General features: G+C 49.2%; 9 non-coding genes across 9 annotated transcripts; all 9 read right to left on the reverse strand.

Annotated features, from left to right (window-relative positions):
• Window positions 1-2,454: 2,454 nt before the first annotated feature.
• Trnam-cau (transfer RNA methionine (anticodon CAU)) lies at window positions 2,455-2,527 on the reverse strand. The gene has a single exon. It is a non-coding gene; the product is annotated as a tRNA-Met (tRNA).
• A 177-nt stretch (window positions 2,528-2,704) lies between these two features.
• Trnam-cau (transfer RNA methionine (anticodon CAU)) lies at window positions 2,705-2,777 on the reverse strand. Its single transcript has one exon. It is a non-coding gene; the product is annotated as a tRNA-Met (tRNA).
• A 5,088-nt stretch (window positions 2,778-7,865) lies between these two features.
• Trnam-cau (transfer RNA methionine (anticodon CAU)) lies at window positions 7,866-7,938 on the reverse strand. The gene has a single exon. It is a non-coding gene; the product is annotated as a tRNA-Met (tRNA).
• Window positions 7,939-8,364: 426 nt separating this feature from the next.
• Window positions 8,365-8,437, reverse strand: Trnam-cau (transfer RNA methionine (anticodon CAU)). Its single transcript has one exon. It is a non-coding gene; the product is annotated as a tRNA-Met (tRNA).
• Window positions 8,438-8,613: 176 nt separating this feature from the next.
• On the reverse strand, window positions 8,614-8,686 carry Trnam-cau (transfer RNA methionine (anticodon CAU)). The gene has a single exon. It is a non-coding gene; the product is annotated as a tRNA-Met (tRNA).
• Window positions 8,687-14,171: 5,485 nt separating this feature from the next.
• Window positions 14,172-14,244, reverse strand: Trnam-cau (transfer RNA methionine (anticodon CAU)). The gene has a single exon. It is a non-coding gene; the product is annotated as a tRNA-Met (tRNA).
• Window positions 14,245-14,421: 177 nt separating this feature from the next.
• On the reverse strand, window positions 14,422-14,494 carry Trnam-cau (transfer RNA methionine (anticodon CAU)). Its single transcript has one exon. It is a non-coding gene; the product is annotated as a tRNA-Met (tRNA).
• Window positions 14,495-14,671: 177 nt separating this feature from the next.
• On the reverse strand, window positions 14,672-14,744 carry Trnam-cau (transfer RNA methionine (anticodon CAU)). The gene has a single exon. It is a non-coding gene; the product is annotated as a tRNA-Met (tRNA).
• Window positions 14,745-14,921: 177 nt separating this feature from the next.
• On the reverse strand, window positions 14,922-14,994 carry Trnam-cau (transfer RNA methionine (anticodon CAU)). The gene has a single exon. It is a non-coding gene; the product is annotated as a tRNA-Met (tRNA).
• Window positions 14,995-17,018: the final 2,024 nt, after the last annotated feature.

The raw sequence follows: 17,018 nt of genomic DNA on the forward strand, positions 1-17,018 counted from the left end.
ATATCTTTTTCTTTACTCTGCGCACAAATGGCTCATCATCAAGCAGCTTTTCATTGAATCTCCACGTGTTCCAGTTGAATCGTGTTCTTTTAACTTTTGCCCCCATCACGAAGCTGACTAAACTATGATCCGTGAACGATAGTGGTGTGACATTATAACTGTTACAAAGGGGGATCAAATCTAGTGAAACATACACTCGGTCCAGCCTTGATCGGCTGTTTCCTTGAATGTGCGTGTACTGCGGAATCGTACCGTCAGTGAAAATTTGACCCACATCTTCTAAGTTGTGGTCGTCAATTAGTGACCTCAAAAAGAGAGCACTTTTGTCACGAACATGTTCCCCTCTGATTCGATCTTCCGCAGAACACACACAATTAAAATCACCAAGAAATATGATGTAGCGGTCACACTTTAGATACTGCTCTATATACTCAAAATACAACAGTCGGTCATTCACAATGTTCGGCGCATAAACGCATATGAGCCGCCACGACGCTCCAGAAAAAGAAAAATCGACAATGAGCATGCGGCCAGTTTGACATACAGTTACACGTTCTTCAATAATGCCAGCACTCTTCCGTATAAGCAGCGCGCACCCGCCTGATGTACCATTAGCATGGCATACGCACACATTGTAATGCGCCGTGAAAGGCGTCACCATGCGATCGGTCTGCTCTTGAGTTTCGACCTTAGTTTCTTGTAAAGCGACAACATCGAGTTCCTTCTCCATACACAAGCGACTGAGTTGATACTGTCTCCTTCGCGCTCCGAGGCCACGAACATTTAAAGTGGCCACTCTGAATGCTGTCTCTAATTTCACCGCCATTAGTCTGTATAAGCAAGCCGATCGCAAGGTGCCGCTGGAAAACAAACCATCTCAACACTTTGTAAAACACTTTCCAAAAACAAATGCTCAACGAAAAGCCGCTCTAACCACACGCGTACCTTTACGGTGTACGCGTAGGCTAATTTTGAAGTGGCACCCATCTCTTGACGTCGCTAGTCCGGGCGCCCCAGTAGGCGCCAGGTCTTAGGTAGGCGGTTCTGCCGCCGTCCGTCTGTCCGGCGGGATGTTCGGTTTCGGGCGAATGGACGCCCGACGACTCGCCTGGGTTTTCTGCGGTGGTTCGTCTTGGGTCTCGTTGTCCAAGTCCTCCTCCTGGGTGCTCGTTACGTCCCTTGCTCTCTTCGTAGCCGCACAGTTGGCACTCGGGTCTGCGACGTCCATCATTGCAGTTGCTGGCCCATGCTCTGCTGTACTCGCCCCGGGAGTGGCGAGTTCTATGGCCATTTCTTCTTTGCCTTTTTCGTCACTTGTCTGCACTGCAGTTTTCTGATCAGTAACCACAGTTGCCACCTTCGAGGTTATGGAAGCCTGCTCAGTGGGCCTGGCAATTGTGTTGGCCGGCAGAGATTGCGCGCGGAAAGACTCGTCCAAGTCAGCTTCATCAATTAACAGATCGGCCGCGTCCTCCCGAAGCGCCGGTCCCGTTACGGACGCGTAGGTCTTAACACACTCCGTCTCGTCATGGCCGCAGCGACGGCAAACTGCACATCTCGGGACGAGACAGTCACGTCGAACATGACCGGTGTTTCGGCATTTCAGGCACAGTGGTGCTCTGCCTGGTACAACAACTAAGGCCTGCTCACCAGCGACACGAAGTTGATGAGGCAGGTCTTCCACGGTCATACCCGTCTTCAAAATCAACGACACCGAACGCGTTGACGATGCTTTATCTTGCACTCCGTGGACACGCCATTTCTCCCGGAAGACGTCCGTGACCTTCCCGAACGGTGAAAGTGCCGTGCGTATGTCCTCGTCCGTCCACGTTGTGCAACATAAAATGCAGCTTCAGCCGCACGGGCCTGGTTGGCTGGATCAACCACGATGCACCGATGTTCATTCACTTTTACTTCCTTGGCGCTTGCAAGCCTTTTCACACCTTCATCGCTCTTGAAAGTCACTGCCCAAACGTGGCTCATTTGATACGCCCCTAGGGCGATAACATCCGGCAGTAGGCCTAAGCTAGCCAGTGCGTCGCGGAAATGCTCCACCCGATACGGCCTGGCACGTACATCGGCATGTAAAAACAATGTATTTAAAACAATCCGACCTGTAGGCAGTTGAGGCAGCAAAACTTGATAGTCCGGGTCTTCTGAACCAAAATTCCTGTTACCGCGGCCCTGCTGGGCCGCTGAAGCCGCTCCTATGGAGCTCATGTTCGACACGTCCGCTCGCTAGCGCGGCAGAAAGCCGAATCCCTGCGCTACCGAGGCGGACAATACACACCGAGGAGACACGCCCACTTTCATTTCTGCTAGTTGAGACGGCGTTGAGAAAGTGAAATGTCGCGAAATAATGATACTGCCCAAGATTGCAACCCACTTCTTTTCGAGTGCCTGAAAAATGAGTAGCACTATTGCTAAAGGCAGCAAAAAATACATCTCCGCCTTTGCCCCGGGTGAGGATCGAACTCACGCCCTTCAGATTATGAGACTGACGCGCTGCCTACTGCGCTACCGAGGCGGACAATACACACCGAGGAGACACGCCCACTTTCATTTCTGCTAGTTGAGACGGCGTTGAGAAAGTGAAATGCCGCGAAATAATGATACTGCACAAGATTGCAACCCACTTCTTTTCTAGTGCCTGAAAAATGAGTAGCACTATTGCTAAAGGCAGCAAAAAATACATCTCCGCCTTTGCCCCGGGTGAGGATCGAACTCACGACCTTCAGATTATGAGACTGACGCGCTGCCTACTGCGCTACCGAGGCGGACAATACACACCGAGGAGACACGCCCACTTTCATTTCTGCTAGTTGAGACGGCGTTGAGAAAGTGAAATGTCGCTTTTTTTTCTTTATTGCCAGTCCTCGACATAGAACAACACAAATTGCAATGAAAACTATACAAAAACAGCAATATATACATTTGTTGCGGTCCGCTACTGCGGCATGACGTTGTCTATTAAAATTCCTTGAGTTCTGTCAGGGTTTCAACCCTGGACAGCCACTCAGGAACAGGTTGTTGTGATTTCTGTACTTCTATGTACCTCTGCATACATTCACGGAAGTATACACGCGCCGGTCGGGCATCAGGATCACAGTGGTACCCCGCCATTCTCGAGCGCCATAGACAGTGGAGGCCCGTGAGCATGATCAGGTCGTACGGGAAACCTTCGTCGTCATTTACAGGCAAAAACCTGATTCCCTGGGGATCTATCGGTAACTCCTTTTTTAAGGTTCTTTGCAACACGTCCCAGAAATAGACCCCGTCCCAACAGTGGATGAAGACATGATCTATGTTTTCCGGTTTTCTACAAATAAGGCAGTTGGTTCCCCATGGCAAATAGAACTTATGTTTTTCCAGAAATGTTTTAACGTGTAAAGTACCGGTATGCAATTTAAAGAAGAACGATTTGGTGCCTGGTTGCACTGGCATCTTTCTCACCCTTTTCAGAACGTCTAGGCCTGGGCCTCCACTGTACACGGCTCTGTACATGGGTACAAGCAAAACACTATCACACAAATCTCGATATAACTTTTTCCGTTTTTCAGTCCACAAATATGCATTTGAAAAACGAGCACGCAGAAAAGAAAGACTATCAACTATTTCCCGGAAGAAACCACGAACTGGACCTGTCATTGTTTCGGTACCAACAACAAACTCGGGAAGGGCTCGTGATAGTCTCATTTGGATAACGGTGCGCAGAAAAGGGTCAGTCGTATCGCGAAAGAAAAAGAACCTGTTCACGAGTTGACGCAAGAAGAGGTGCGCCAACCCAAGACCGCCATCTTTAACACGCCGGAATAGATTATCTCGGCTGCATCGCTCCCAGCTTGATGCCCACACGAAAACAGCGAACACGCGGTGCAGTTTCTGCACATTAATCCGAGAACACTGTAGGACCTGCATTACGTACCAGATCTTTGTGACAAGAAACATGTTGCATGCTGTAGCTCTCGCAAATATTGACAAGTAGCCCGCGTTCCATTTGTCCGCTGTTTCTTTTATTTCCTTTGTCCGCTCCTTCCAGTATTCGCTACTGTCCTTGTAGGCATCAAGGGGTGCGCCAAGGTACTTAACTGGTGTCGTAACCCAGCTTACGTTCGAAAAGTGGTCTGGGGTAGACGCCCACCTTCCATGCCAAAAACCCAAACATTTCTGGCAGTTCACAAAGCTATTAGTGACTTCACCAAACCTTCTGACGATACTAACAGTATTCAACACACTCTGCGTATCTTTGCAGCATACAGCCACATCGTCAGCATAAGCCAATAACTTGACCTCTGCTGCTTGCAGTTGAAATCCGTTAATGTGATTATTTTGGATTATAGCCTGACACAAAGTTACTAGGTAAACACAAAACAAGAGTGGGCTGAGTGGACAACCCTGGCGAACGGAGCGCTTCACATTAATGGGGGCCCCCAATGTCTGATTAATTATAAGTCTCGTACAGCAGCTCCGGTACGCCATGGTCACCCCCTCAGTGATTATGCGGCCAAAATTGACATGTTTCAGGATGGTAAGCAAGATCTCATGCGAAACGCAATCAAACGCTTTCTCCAAGTCCAGCTGGAGGATCGCCACTGCATCGTACATGGCGTCACAACACTCTAGCACGCACTTTATCTTATGAATGTTGGTCAAAATCGTTCTTCCGCGGATGCCGCACGTCTGGTGCGGGCCGACTATATCCTTGATAACTGACTGAACCCGACGTGCCAGTACCTTCATCAATATTTTGTAGTCGCAGTTAGTCAGCGCTATGGGTCTGTAAGAGGAAAGTTGCTTGAGCTTTTCGGTCTCTTCTGTTTTCGGAATTAGTACTGTATGGGACTGGCCAAAGGATGGTGGAAGCATTTTCAGTTCATATGCTTCATTGAAAACTGCGGTTAGACTAGGAGCTAGGTGGTCCTTGAAAGTTTTGTACCAAACTGCACAAAGACCGTCTGGTCCTGGTGACTTGCCAGGGTTCAGGTCTTCGATAGCTTTCATCACTTCGTTTTCTGTTATTGGTTGTTCTAACGTATCTTTTACTTCGCTCGACGATTGCGGTATTCGCTCCAAAAATAGGCGTTTGAATCCTTGCATATTGACGGGCCTGAATGCGAAAAGCTTTTGAAAATGTTCAAAGAAAGCACACCCTATGTTATGGTTATTGGTTACTTCAACCCCGTCGCGTTCGATGGCCTCAATATGCTTGCGTCTGGAGTGCTTTTTTTCTAATCCCAGCGCTCTTTTCGTAGGCATTTCGCCGCATGCCAGCCTTTCTGCTCTCGCGCGCACCAGTGCACCCCGGTAGCGCTCTTCGTCAAACGCCTCAAGTTTCTTCTTAACGGCACGCATATCTTCTTTATAAGCGCCCGGTTGCGTGCATTCGAGCTTCGCAAATTTATCCAGCATTGATTTTAAAGCGTTTTCTCTTGCCTTCTTTTCATATTGCAGTACGCTACCCCTTTCGATTGCCTTCATTTTAATAGTTTGCTTCAGCAACTCCCATTCCTCGCCTAACTTGATGGAACTGTCATTTCCAAAAGTGTTCAGAGCAGCCACTACCTTTTCGTTAAAAGTGTCATCCCGTAGCAGCTCCGCATTCATTTTCCACAGTTCCCACACAAATTTGCTTCCTTCTTTCTTGTGGCCAACCCTGCATTTTACCAGGCAGTGGTCAGAAAAGGATACTGCAGTCACTGCATAATACTGGAATTTTTCGACTAAGTCATCTGACAAATAAATACGGTCCAATCGCGCGTGACTTCTGCCCTGGAAATGAGTATACCTCACGTCTCGGTCCCCCCGAAAACACTCAGCGATGTCCTCCAATTCGTATTCGCGTAGAATCTGTGCCAGGGTATCACTGCTCTTGTCATGAACTATGCATCGCGTAGACCTATCCTGGGCACTCAATACGCAATTGAAGTCACCAACTAAGGCCATCATTTTGTGCACCGAGAGGTGATGCTGTAGGTTAAGAAAGAAATTTGCCCTTTCTTCCACTGTATTAGGTGCATAAACACACAACACGCGCCAGTGTACATCGCAATAGCTGAAGTCACAAACGATAAGACGGCCAGAGGTGCATGAAAAGTAACCTTCCATAACAAGCCCTGGGAGCTTCTTCACGAACAATACACATCCAGCCGACGTCCCTACGGCGTGGCTCACTACCGTATAGTACGTATAGGTGAACCTTTGCACCATGCTCCCGGTCTGCTTCTCGCCGTCTACCGTGGTTTCTTGCACGGCTGAAACGTCGAGGTCCTGGTCCACTAGTATTCGGTACACCTGACTGTTTCCTTTTGGCGGCCAGACCTCGAACGTTTAGCGTGCCGAGGCTAAGCGACGGGTTGGAAGCCATTACTAATACAAGAAGGGGGGGGGGGGAGAAGGCCCGGAGCATGGTGCTCACCTTAACGTCTAGCAGTCCGCTAGACGCCTCCGTGGCCATCCGGTGGCCGTCGGTCGACTTCGTCTGGGGTCGGCTTCGCGGCTGGCCTACGGTCGGCCTCCAGGTTCGGCTTAGGCTTGATGGTCGAACGCCTTCCGGACAACGTCTTAGCGGGCGGAGCCTCAGAGTCACCGCCGGCCTTTCCGTCGACTCTTGACCGATGCCGAGACGCCTTCGATGCGGGCGTTGGTGGGGGTCGTGCTATCTTCTGCTGCCAGAGTAGCGTCAGTATCCTGCTGGGGGCTCTCGTTCTCTGCCGGGGTCTCCGTCACGCTCCCGAGAGTTGCTGCTGGCTCCGTGGGGGTAGGGACATCATGCCATCCTCCTTTCGTCGGGGTGGTCGTCTCGCTCGTTTCTGCCGCCGCGTTGCCGCTTCCGGCTCCCTTGGCCACGTCCTCCGCCTCGATGACGTCCATCATGTGCTCTGATGTCAAAGGCTCGCTCTCTGCCGAACCCGCGGCTACTGCGTAAGAGCGTACACAGTCCGCGTCGGCGTGGCCGAAAAGCCTGCACCTGGAGCAACGGGGAACCTTACATTCTCGTCGTACGTGGCCAGAACCCCGACAGCGCAGACACTGCATAGGGCGACCTGGGGCGACCACAAGCGCGAGTTCGCCGGCGACGCGTATCTGATGGGGCAAGTCGTCGACCTTCATCCCAGACTTGAGCTGCAGTAGCACTGCTCGGGTCATTGAGCCCTTGTCAGAGACGCCATCCACTCGCCAGCGCTCGCGGGTCACTTCGGTCACTTGGCCAAAGGAGGCCAACACCGTCTTCACGTCCTCGTCTTCAACACCGTGCAGAAGCCAGTAGAGACGCAGCTTCACCTGTTGTTCCTTCGGGTCGATCACCAGGCAGCGACGCCCCTTGACCTGCAGCTCCTTCAGCGCCGCCAGCTTTTTGGAAGCCTCGGCTGTGTTCATCGTCACCGCCCACACATGGTTGATTTGGTACGCTCCAAGGGCGACGACGCCCGAGAGCATACCAACAGCCTGAAGCGCGTCCCGAAAATCTTCTACACGGAACGGGCGAACACGAGCGTCGCCGTGCAAAAAAACCGTATTTAATACGATGCGTCCTGTTGGTAGTCGTGGCAAAATAATCTGGTAGCCCTTATCATCCTCAGTCAAAAGCCTGTTGCCGCGGCTGACTGCCGCATTAGCCGCTCCAGTGGAGCCCATGATACCGCGATCCGTTAAGCTCGGAAGCCGGAAGCAGAATGCGCTACCGAGGCGGACAATACACACCGAGGAGACACGCCCACCTTCATTTCTGCTAGTTGAGACGGCGTTGAGAAAGTGAAATGTCGCGAAATAATGATACTGCACAAGATTGCAACCCGCTTGTTTTCTAGTGCCGGAAAAATGAGTAGCACGATTGCTAAAGGCAGCAAAAAATACATCTCCGCCTTTGCCCCGGGTGAGGATCGAACTCACGACCTTCAGATTATGAGACTAACGCGCTGCCTACTGCGCTACTGAGGCGGACAATACACACCGAGGAGACACGCCCACTTTCATTTCTGCTAGTTGAGACGGCGTTGAGAAAGTGAAATGTCGCGAAATAATGATACTGCACAAGATTGCAACACACTTCTTTTCTAGTGCCTCAAAAATGAGTAGCACTATTGCTAAAGGCAGCAAAAAATACATCTCCGCCTTTGCCCCAGGTGAGGATCAAACTCACGAACTTCAGATTATGAGACAGACGCGCTGCCTACTGCGCTACCGAGGCGGACAATACACACGAGGAGACGCGCCCACTTTCATTTCTGCTAGTTGAGACGGCGTTGAGAAAGTGAAATGTCGCGAAATAATGATACTGCACAAGATTGCAACACACTTCTTTTCTAGTGCCTGTAAAATGAGTAGCACTATTGCTAAAGGCAGCAAAAAATACATCTCCGCCTTTGCCCCAGTTGAGGATCGAACTCACGACCTTCAGATTATGAGACAGACGCGCTGCCTACTGCGCTACCGAGGCGGACAATACACACGAGGAGACACGCCCACTTTCATTTCTGTTAGTTAAGACGGCGTTGAGAAAGTGAAATGTCGCGAAATAATGATACTGCACAAGATTGCAACACACTTCTTTTCTAGTGCCTGAAAAATGAGTAGCACTATTGCTAAAGGCAGCAAAAAATACATCTCCGCCTTTGCCCCAGGTGAGGATCGAACTCACGACCTTCAGATTATGAGACTGACGCGCTGCCTACTGCGCTATCGAGGCTTTTTTTTTCTTTATTGCGGATTGTGACAAGCAAAACAACAGAATACAAATGATAAAAACATCAGCCTACTTTGGCTGACGTAGGAGGGATTAAAATCTTTTCATTACAGCCAAGTCATCGAGTACAGAAATCCATTCGGGCGGTTCAGCTTGCGCCCGATACACTTCCCTAAGGGCCACAACACTTTCAATAAAGTTTTCGCGCGTCGAACGGACGTTAACATCTGCATGTCGCACTTGCATTCGCGTCTTCCACAGACTGTGGAGGCCCAAAAGCATGATTAGGTCAAATGGTACTTCTGCTTCATTTGCGATGGGCAAGAACCTGATGCCATATGGGTCCAGGGGAAAATCTTTTTTGACGGTTCGCTGGAGGACATCCCAATGAAAAATTGGGTCCCAGCAGTCAAGGAACACATGTTCTACTGTCTCAGGCTTTTTGCATAACAGGCAGTTAATCGTCCATGGGACGAAAATCCCCTTTTCATGCAGCCACGTCTTAACAGGAAGTGTGTTAGAGGGTAACTTAAAGAAAAAGGATTTCACGGATGGGTTAACCGGCATTCTCTTAACTCGCTTCAGAACATCTTACCCTGGGCCTCCACGGTGAGGTAAACGATAAATAGGAATCGGCAACATTGTGTCCACAAGATTCTTATACAGATTTCGTCTCGAAACATTGCACAAATACTCCATGGAAAAACGCACATGCAATAGCCGGAAAGAAAGTACAACCTCTCGCATATACCCACTGATAGCCCCATACATACTCTCACACGATGACACAAGGATTTCTGGGAGATGTCTCTGCAGCCTTACTTGGATAGCAGTCCTCAGAAAAGTATCCCTTTGATCTCGGAGGAATATAAAACGCGACACAACTTGACGCAGAAATAAGTGCACAAGGCCAAGCCCTCCCTCCTTAACAGAAACAAACAAGTTGGTACGACTGGTTCTCTCCCAGTTAGACGCCCAAATAAAAACTGCAAAAACACGGTGTATCTTTTGAATACTGGCCCGCGTTGCACACAAAACATTCATAATGTACCATATTTTGGATACAAGGAAAAGGTTGCAGACGGAGGCGCGCGAAAACATTGATAACGGCCTACCCTGCCATGCATCTGCTTTCTCCCTCGCCCTTGACACTTGCTCATTCCAACATTCACTTGGATCCCGATAATACTGAAGGGGGACACCGAGATACTGCGTTGGCAGACAAGACCATCGCAGTCGCGCGAAAAGATCGGGCATCGTTTCCCAGTCACCATGCCAAAAACCAGAGCTCTTATCCCAGTTTATCAGGCAGCCCGTTTGCTTGCAAAATTCATCAACCACGCTGATCACTTCAGTAATACTGTCTCTGTTTGAACAGAATACTGCAATGTCATCCGCATAAGCGAGGATTTTGACATGTGCTGACTGTAAACGAAAGCCTGAGATGCGTTCACTCTTGATTACAGCCAAACAGAGTGGTTCTAGGTATGCCGCAAACAGAAGGGGCGACAATGGGCATCCCTGCCTTACTGATGCACGCACTACCAGCTTGTCGGAGAGGTCCCCATTTACAATGATGCGCGTAGTGCAGTTTGCATACGCCATTCTGACGCCTTCTATGATCACCCGTCCTACGTTAGCGTGCTCTAGTATGCAAAAAATAACATCATGTGAGACGCGATCAAAGGCTTTTGCCAGATCTAGTTGCATCATTGCAATTCGATCCCCCAGCGCATCACAGCATTCCAATACTGTACGTGAGACATGTACATTTGTGGCAATGCTACGTCGCTTGATTCCGCAAGTCTGATGCGGTCCAACCAATTTCGTTATCACGCCCTGTAATCTCTTCGCTAGGACCTTCATGTATATTTTGTAATCAACGTTGGTGAGGCTGATCGGGCGATAGGACCCCACCAACAAACGCTTCTCTGGGTCATCTGATTTTGGGATCAACACTATGTGCGACGTGGTGAATGACAGTGGTACTTGCTTTCGTTCATACGCCTCAGTCAAGACTCGTAATAGTAACTGAGCGACTATGGGCTTAAATGTTCTGTAAAACTCGGCACCAAGCCCATCAGGTCCTGGAGCTTTACCATTCTGTAGGTCTTCTATTGCAGCTTCAATTTCGTTTTCCGATATGGGCATCTCAAGACGCTCCTTTACATCGTCCTCAAGTCTTGGCAGGAGAGACAAAAAATCAGAACAGAAAGCATCACCCATCTCTCTCGCATGGCCAAGAAGGTCGCTGAAGTACACTTTAAATACCTGCTGGATTACATTAGCATCGTTTGAAATTTCATCACCGTTTCTTATCTGCCTGATTTGTTTCTGGCAAGCGTATCGTTTTTCATCTGTTAAAGCTCGCTTCGTTGGTGTTTCACCGGCCCACAGTTTCTGTGCTCTTGCGCGTATAACTGCTGATTTGTACCTATCACTGTCTAATCTTTCAAGCTGGCTTTTCACATCCCTTATATTTTTCGCATATTTTCCAGGCTCGGTACTCTCCATGCTTATTAAGAACTGCAGTTGCTCGCGCGCTGCTTTTTCCTCTTGCTTTTCTTTGTGTCAGTTGAAGCAGCTCTTTTCTATGGCTTTACTTTTTAGCCACTCCTTGAAGTCTTCCCACTGAACCGCAAAGATACTGGACCGCTCCTCGAGCAGCTTCTGCATTTCATCTTCAATGTCCTTTACAAATCCCTCGTCCTCCAAGAGTTTAGCGTTTAATTTCCAGAGATTCCAGTTGAAGCGCGTACTCCTTTCTTTCGCACCAAAACTTGCGATCACCAGGCAATGATCGCTAAAAGCCACAGGTTCAACTTTGTAATCTGTGCAAAGGGGTACAAGCTCAACGGATGCGTAAATCCTATCCAGTCTGGCATGGCTATCTCATTGAAAGTGCGTGTATTGCGGTCTGTTCCCGTAGGTGAATATGCTGCCAATATCCTCTAAGCCATTGTCATGAACCAGACCGTTTAACAATTGTGCGCTCCTATCACGCACAGGCGTACACTTCACTCTATCGACAGCGGCACACACACAGTTGAAATCGCCCACAAGCAAAAGCAGTTTGTCACAAACGATGTAGGACTCTAGACGGTTAAAAAAAACGCGGCGTTCGGAGTCTACATTTGGTGAATACACGCATATAATGCGCCAACATAACTTCGAAAACAAAAAGTCTGCTATGAGAAGGCGACCACTCGGACAAGAAAAAATTGACTCCACGATGATTCCTAAACTATTGCGGAGAAACAGGACGCACCCACCCGATGTGCCAACAGAATGGCAAACGCAGACATTGAAGTGTGCACGAAATGTGGACACCATACGCTCAGCAGATTCCTCGCTGTCGATCTTCGTCTCTTGGACGGCTACAATGTCCAGATCGTTGTCAGCGAGAAGACGATTAACTTGACATTGACGCCTTCGAGCGCCAAGGCCCCTGACATTGAGAGTCGCTACGCGTAATGCTACGTCAAGTTTCGTCGCCATGCGCTAGGAAAAAAGGCCGGTGACATACATTGCACACCATACTTGATTCCACAGGGAGCACTGTACGGCGTCGCCATTCCTCGAGTCCGTGTGGAGGCGTCGGGAAAAACGGCAGGCATTATTCCTTTGCCGGCAGTTCCAAAGCAGTGCACACCGTCTAGTGGATACACTTGCCGCCACAACCGGGAAAGAAAACCACATGCACCCACTCACACACGCACAGGAATACACTGCAAGACTACGGAGGCGGTCTGTCCGCCTGCCGTGTCTCGGCCGCTAAGTTAATTGGGCCGCGGTTTTAGGGTAGAGCGCCGAATTGCTGGGGTTTTCGGTGGCGGCTCGTCACTGCCACCACCCGGCTCTTGCTTTTCACCGACTAACTCCTCGCGGGAGTGCTTCCCAGCTGTCAGAGCGGCAGCCTCCTGGCTGAAATCCATGGTCTCGGGGTTCCTAGGCTCCACGTTGTCGGGAGTTTTGTCCGCAGCTGTCGTCTTATCCTCTAGCGTGCCGTCGTATTCCGGCTGAACCTCACGTTGCACTTGCACGGCCGCCGCTACTGCATTGGACGTCGTCGCACTCTGCTTCGTCAGTGGCGTCAACGTAGGCCTATCCCGCGTCGCTGGTTGCCCAGTTTCACGGGCTGCATCCTCCGCATCCGCCTCGTCCATTAGCAGCTCAGACGAGTCTTCACTTGTACCGGGGCCAGCGATGCTCGCATAAGTGCGGGCACATTGGCCCTATTCTTGGCCGAACCGTCGGCAGGCTCCGCAACGTGGGACCCGACAATCTTTACGGATGTGGCCCGTATTACGACAGCGAAGGCATAACGGAGGCCTACCTGGGACGACGACGAGCGCCAACTCACCGCTAACGTTGAGCTGGTGCGGCAAGTCGTCGAGCTTCACGCCAGCTTTCAGCTTAAGTGTGACGAGCCTCGTTGTGGAGCCCTTCTCTGACATGCCCCGCACACGCCAACGCTCCCGGGAAACTTCGGTGACTTTCCCGTATGACGCAAAGGCGGCTCGTACGTCTTCGTCCGGCACGTTGTGCAGCAGCCAGTGAAGCTTGAGTCGCACGTCCTGGTTCGCGGGATCAATCACCAGGCAGCGGTTTCCTTTCACAAGTACCTCACCGACGCTGACAATCTTCGTTACCGCTTCAGAATCCTTAAGAGTAACGGCCCAGACGTGGCTCATCCGATACGCCCCCAGGGCGATAACATCGGCGAGCAGTTCATGCTGAGCTAACGTGTCCCGGAAATCCTCGACCCGATACGGGCGGGCCCTGATATCGGCGTGCAAAAAAACAGTATTTACAACGAAACCCCTGTAGGCAGTCCTGGCAAAACAACCGGGTATGAACTTTCCTCTTCGGTAGCCCTGTTACCGCGGCCAGGCATGGCCGCTGAAGCCGCTCCTACGGAGCCCGTCATCACACGTCCGTTCACTGCGGTGGCCGGAAGTAGAAATACTGCGCTACCGAGGCGGACAATACACACGAGGAGACACGCCCACTTTCATTTCTGCTAGTTGAGACGGCGTTGAGAAAGTGAAATGTCGCGAAATAATGATACTGCACAAGATTGCAACACACTTCTTTTCTAGTGTCTGAAAAATGAGTAGCACTATTGCTAAAGGCAGCAAAAAATACATCTCCGCCTTTGCCCAGGGTGAGGATCGAACTCACGACCTTCAGATTATGAGACAGACGCGCTTGCCTACTGCGCTACCGAAGCGGACAATACACACGAGGAGACACGCCCACTTTCATTTCTGCTAGATGAGACGGCGTTGAGAAAGTGAAATGTCGCGAAATAATGATACTGCACAAGATTGCAACACACTTTTTTTTTAATAAAACTTGTTGTTGGGCTAGTTGGTACATTCTTCATACAACGATAGGACACAATCGATGCAACACACTTCTTTTCTAGTGCCTGAAAAATGAGTAGCACTATTGCTAAAGGCAGCAAAAAATACATCTCCGCCTTTGCCCCAGGTGAGGATCGAACTCACGACCTTCAGATTATGAGACTGACGCGCTGCCTACTGCGCTACCGAGGCAGACAATACACACCGAGGAGACACGCCCACTTTCATTTCCGCTAGTTGAGACGACGTTGAGAAAGTGAAATGTCGCGAAATAATGATACTTCACAAGATTGCAACCCGCTTGTTTTCTAGTGCCGGAAAAATGAGTAGCACTATTGCTAAAGGCAGCAAAAAATACATCTCCGTCTTTGCCCCGGGTGAGGATCGAACTCACGACCTTCAGATTATGAGACTGACGCGCTGCCTACTGCGCTACCGAGGCGGACAATACACACCGAGGAGACACGCCCACTTTCATTTCTGCTAGTTGAGACGGCGTTGAGAAAGTGAAATGTCGCGAAATAATGATACTGCACAAGATTGCAACCCGCTTGTTTTCTAGTGCCGGAAAAATGAGTAGCACTATTGCTAAAGGCAGCAAAAAATACATCTCCGCCTTTGCCCCTGGTGAGGATCAAACTCACGACCTTCAGATTATGAGACTGACGCGCTGCCTACTGCGCTACCGAGGCGGACAATACACACCGAGGAGACACGCCCACTTTCATTTCTGCTAGTTGAGACGGCGTTGAGAAAGTGAAATGTCGCGAAATAATGATACTGCACAAGATTGCAACCCGCTTGTTTTCTAGTGCCGGAAAAATGAGTAGCACTATTGCCAAAGGCAGCAAAAAATACATCTCCGCTTTTGCCCCGGGTGAGGATCGAACTCACGACCTTCAGATTATGAGACTGACGCGCTGCCTACTGCGCTACCGAGGCGGATTTTTTTTTCTTTATTGCCTGTTTACATGATACAGAAGTGAACAACACAGAAGGTTTCAAAACTTTTTGAAAGCGATCAACTCATCAAACAGTCGCACCCAATCAGGTGGCTGTGGCTGTGCACGGTAAATCTCTCTCATATACACTACATGTTCAATAAAATTTTCCCTTACAGTGTGAGGGTTAACGTCGGCATGTCTTACTGCCATTCTAGTTTTCCATATACTATGGAGGCTCAGAACCATTATCATGTCATAAGGAATGTCTCCATCATTCTCAACAGGTAAAAATCGGGTTCCATGTGGCGTAATCGGCAGTTCCTTTTTAATAGTTCGCTGAAGGATGTCCCAATGAAATATTGGATCCCAGCAATCGATAAATACATGTTCCATAGTTTCTGGTTTTTTGCATAATATGCAGTTGACTGTCCACGGTACGAAGATTCCTTTGTCTTGTAGCCACGTTTTTACCGGTAAAGTGTTTGTATGGAGCTTGAAGAAGAATGATTTTACATGGGGTTTTATCGGCATTCCTTTGACTCGTTTTAAAACGTCTTGTCCAGTACCTCCAGCGTATATGTTTCTGTACAAGGGAACAGGTGACATAACATCCAATAAATCTTTGTACAGGTTTTTCCTTTTGACTATACTCAAATATTCAAAAGAAAAACGCGCCTTAAGTATACGAAAAGCAACAACAACTTCGTGCCATTAACCTCTTACACCGCGTAACGCGGTCTTGTTTGTACAAACAATGAATTCTGGTAGTGCATTGTGCAGGCGAACTTGTATAACCGTGCGCAAAAATGGGTCACACTGATCCCTTAAAAATATAAAACGTGACACAATTTGTCTGATAAAGAGGTGCGACAGACCAAGTCCACCTTTCTTCACAGACAAAAACAGGTTAGTGCGACTAGTCCTTTCCCAACTCCCACCCCAAATAAACACTGCAAAAACTGTGAATTTTTTGTAGGTTAGCCCGGGACATGAACAATACTTGCATCACATACCATAACTTGGCGACTAAAAAAAGATTACAAGTAGTCGCACGTGCAAACATTGACAGATTCCGACCCTGCCATCCCAGTATCTTATCTTTCACCCGCTCTGTTTCTTCTTTCCAATATTGTTCGGGATCGTCATAACATTGTAGAGGGGCACCTAAGTACGTTGTTGGCATTGCTGTCCATTGTACGCCAGCGAATAATTCAGGTTTTTCGCTCCACTCGCCATGCCAAAACCCTATGGTCTTCTCCCAGTTAATCTTGCATCCGGCTTCCTTACAAAAGTTACCCGTCAGCCTAACCACCTCTTTGATGCTTTCCTGGTCCTGACAAAAGACAGCAATGTCATCAGCGTATGCGAGTACCTTGACTTCTGTCGCTTCAAGCATAAAACCGCGAACTTTTGGCTATTAATTAGGCTCAAGCAGAAAGGTTCCAAGTAAACATCAAAAAGTAACGATGAAATTGCACATCCTTGCCGAACACTGGAGAGAAGTTGGATTGGTTCACTTAACTTTTTGTTTATAATGATCCGCGTGCTGCACTCTGAGTAGGCCATTTTAACTCCATTTAATATCACTCTGCCGACATTAACGTATTCTAATAATGAAAAGAGTACTTCATGGGATACATTGTCAAACGCTTTCTCCAAGTGCAGTTGCAGCACTGCAACCCGACAGGAGAGGGCATCGCAGCACTCAAGCACACACCGAGCTACATGCGTATTTGTGGAAATTGTTCGGCCCTTGATGCCACATGTTTGATGTGGTCCCACTAGCTGTGTTACGAAACTTTGAAGTCTTTTCGCTAGCACGTTTGTAAATATTATTGCGATAGCAATTATATGGACACTCAAAAGCAGATTTCTGCCGTCGGCGTCGCCGTCGCCGTCGCCGTGAGGTTCCGTATGACGTCAATGGAGATGAAATCGTCGCCGCGCGCCGCCGAACGCTGTATGTGCGAGTGAAAGGGCGCGAGGGACGCGCTCTTTCATGGGGAGTGAACGCACGGCGGA

This window comes from Dermacentor silvarum, chromosome 3, assembly GCF_013339745.2.
Source record: "Dermacentor silvarum isolate Dsil-2018 chromosome 3, BIME_Dsil_1.4, whole genome shotgun sequence".
Lineage (NCBI taxonomy): Eukaryota > Metazoa > Arthropoda > Arachnida > Ixodida > Ixodidae > Dermacentor > Dermacentor silvarum.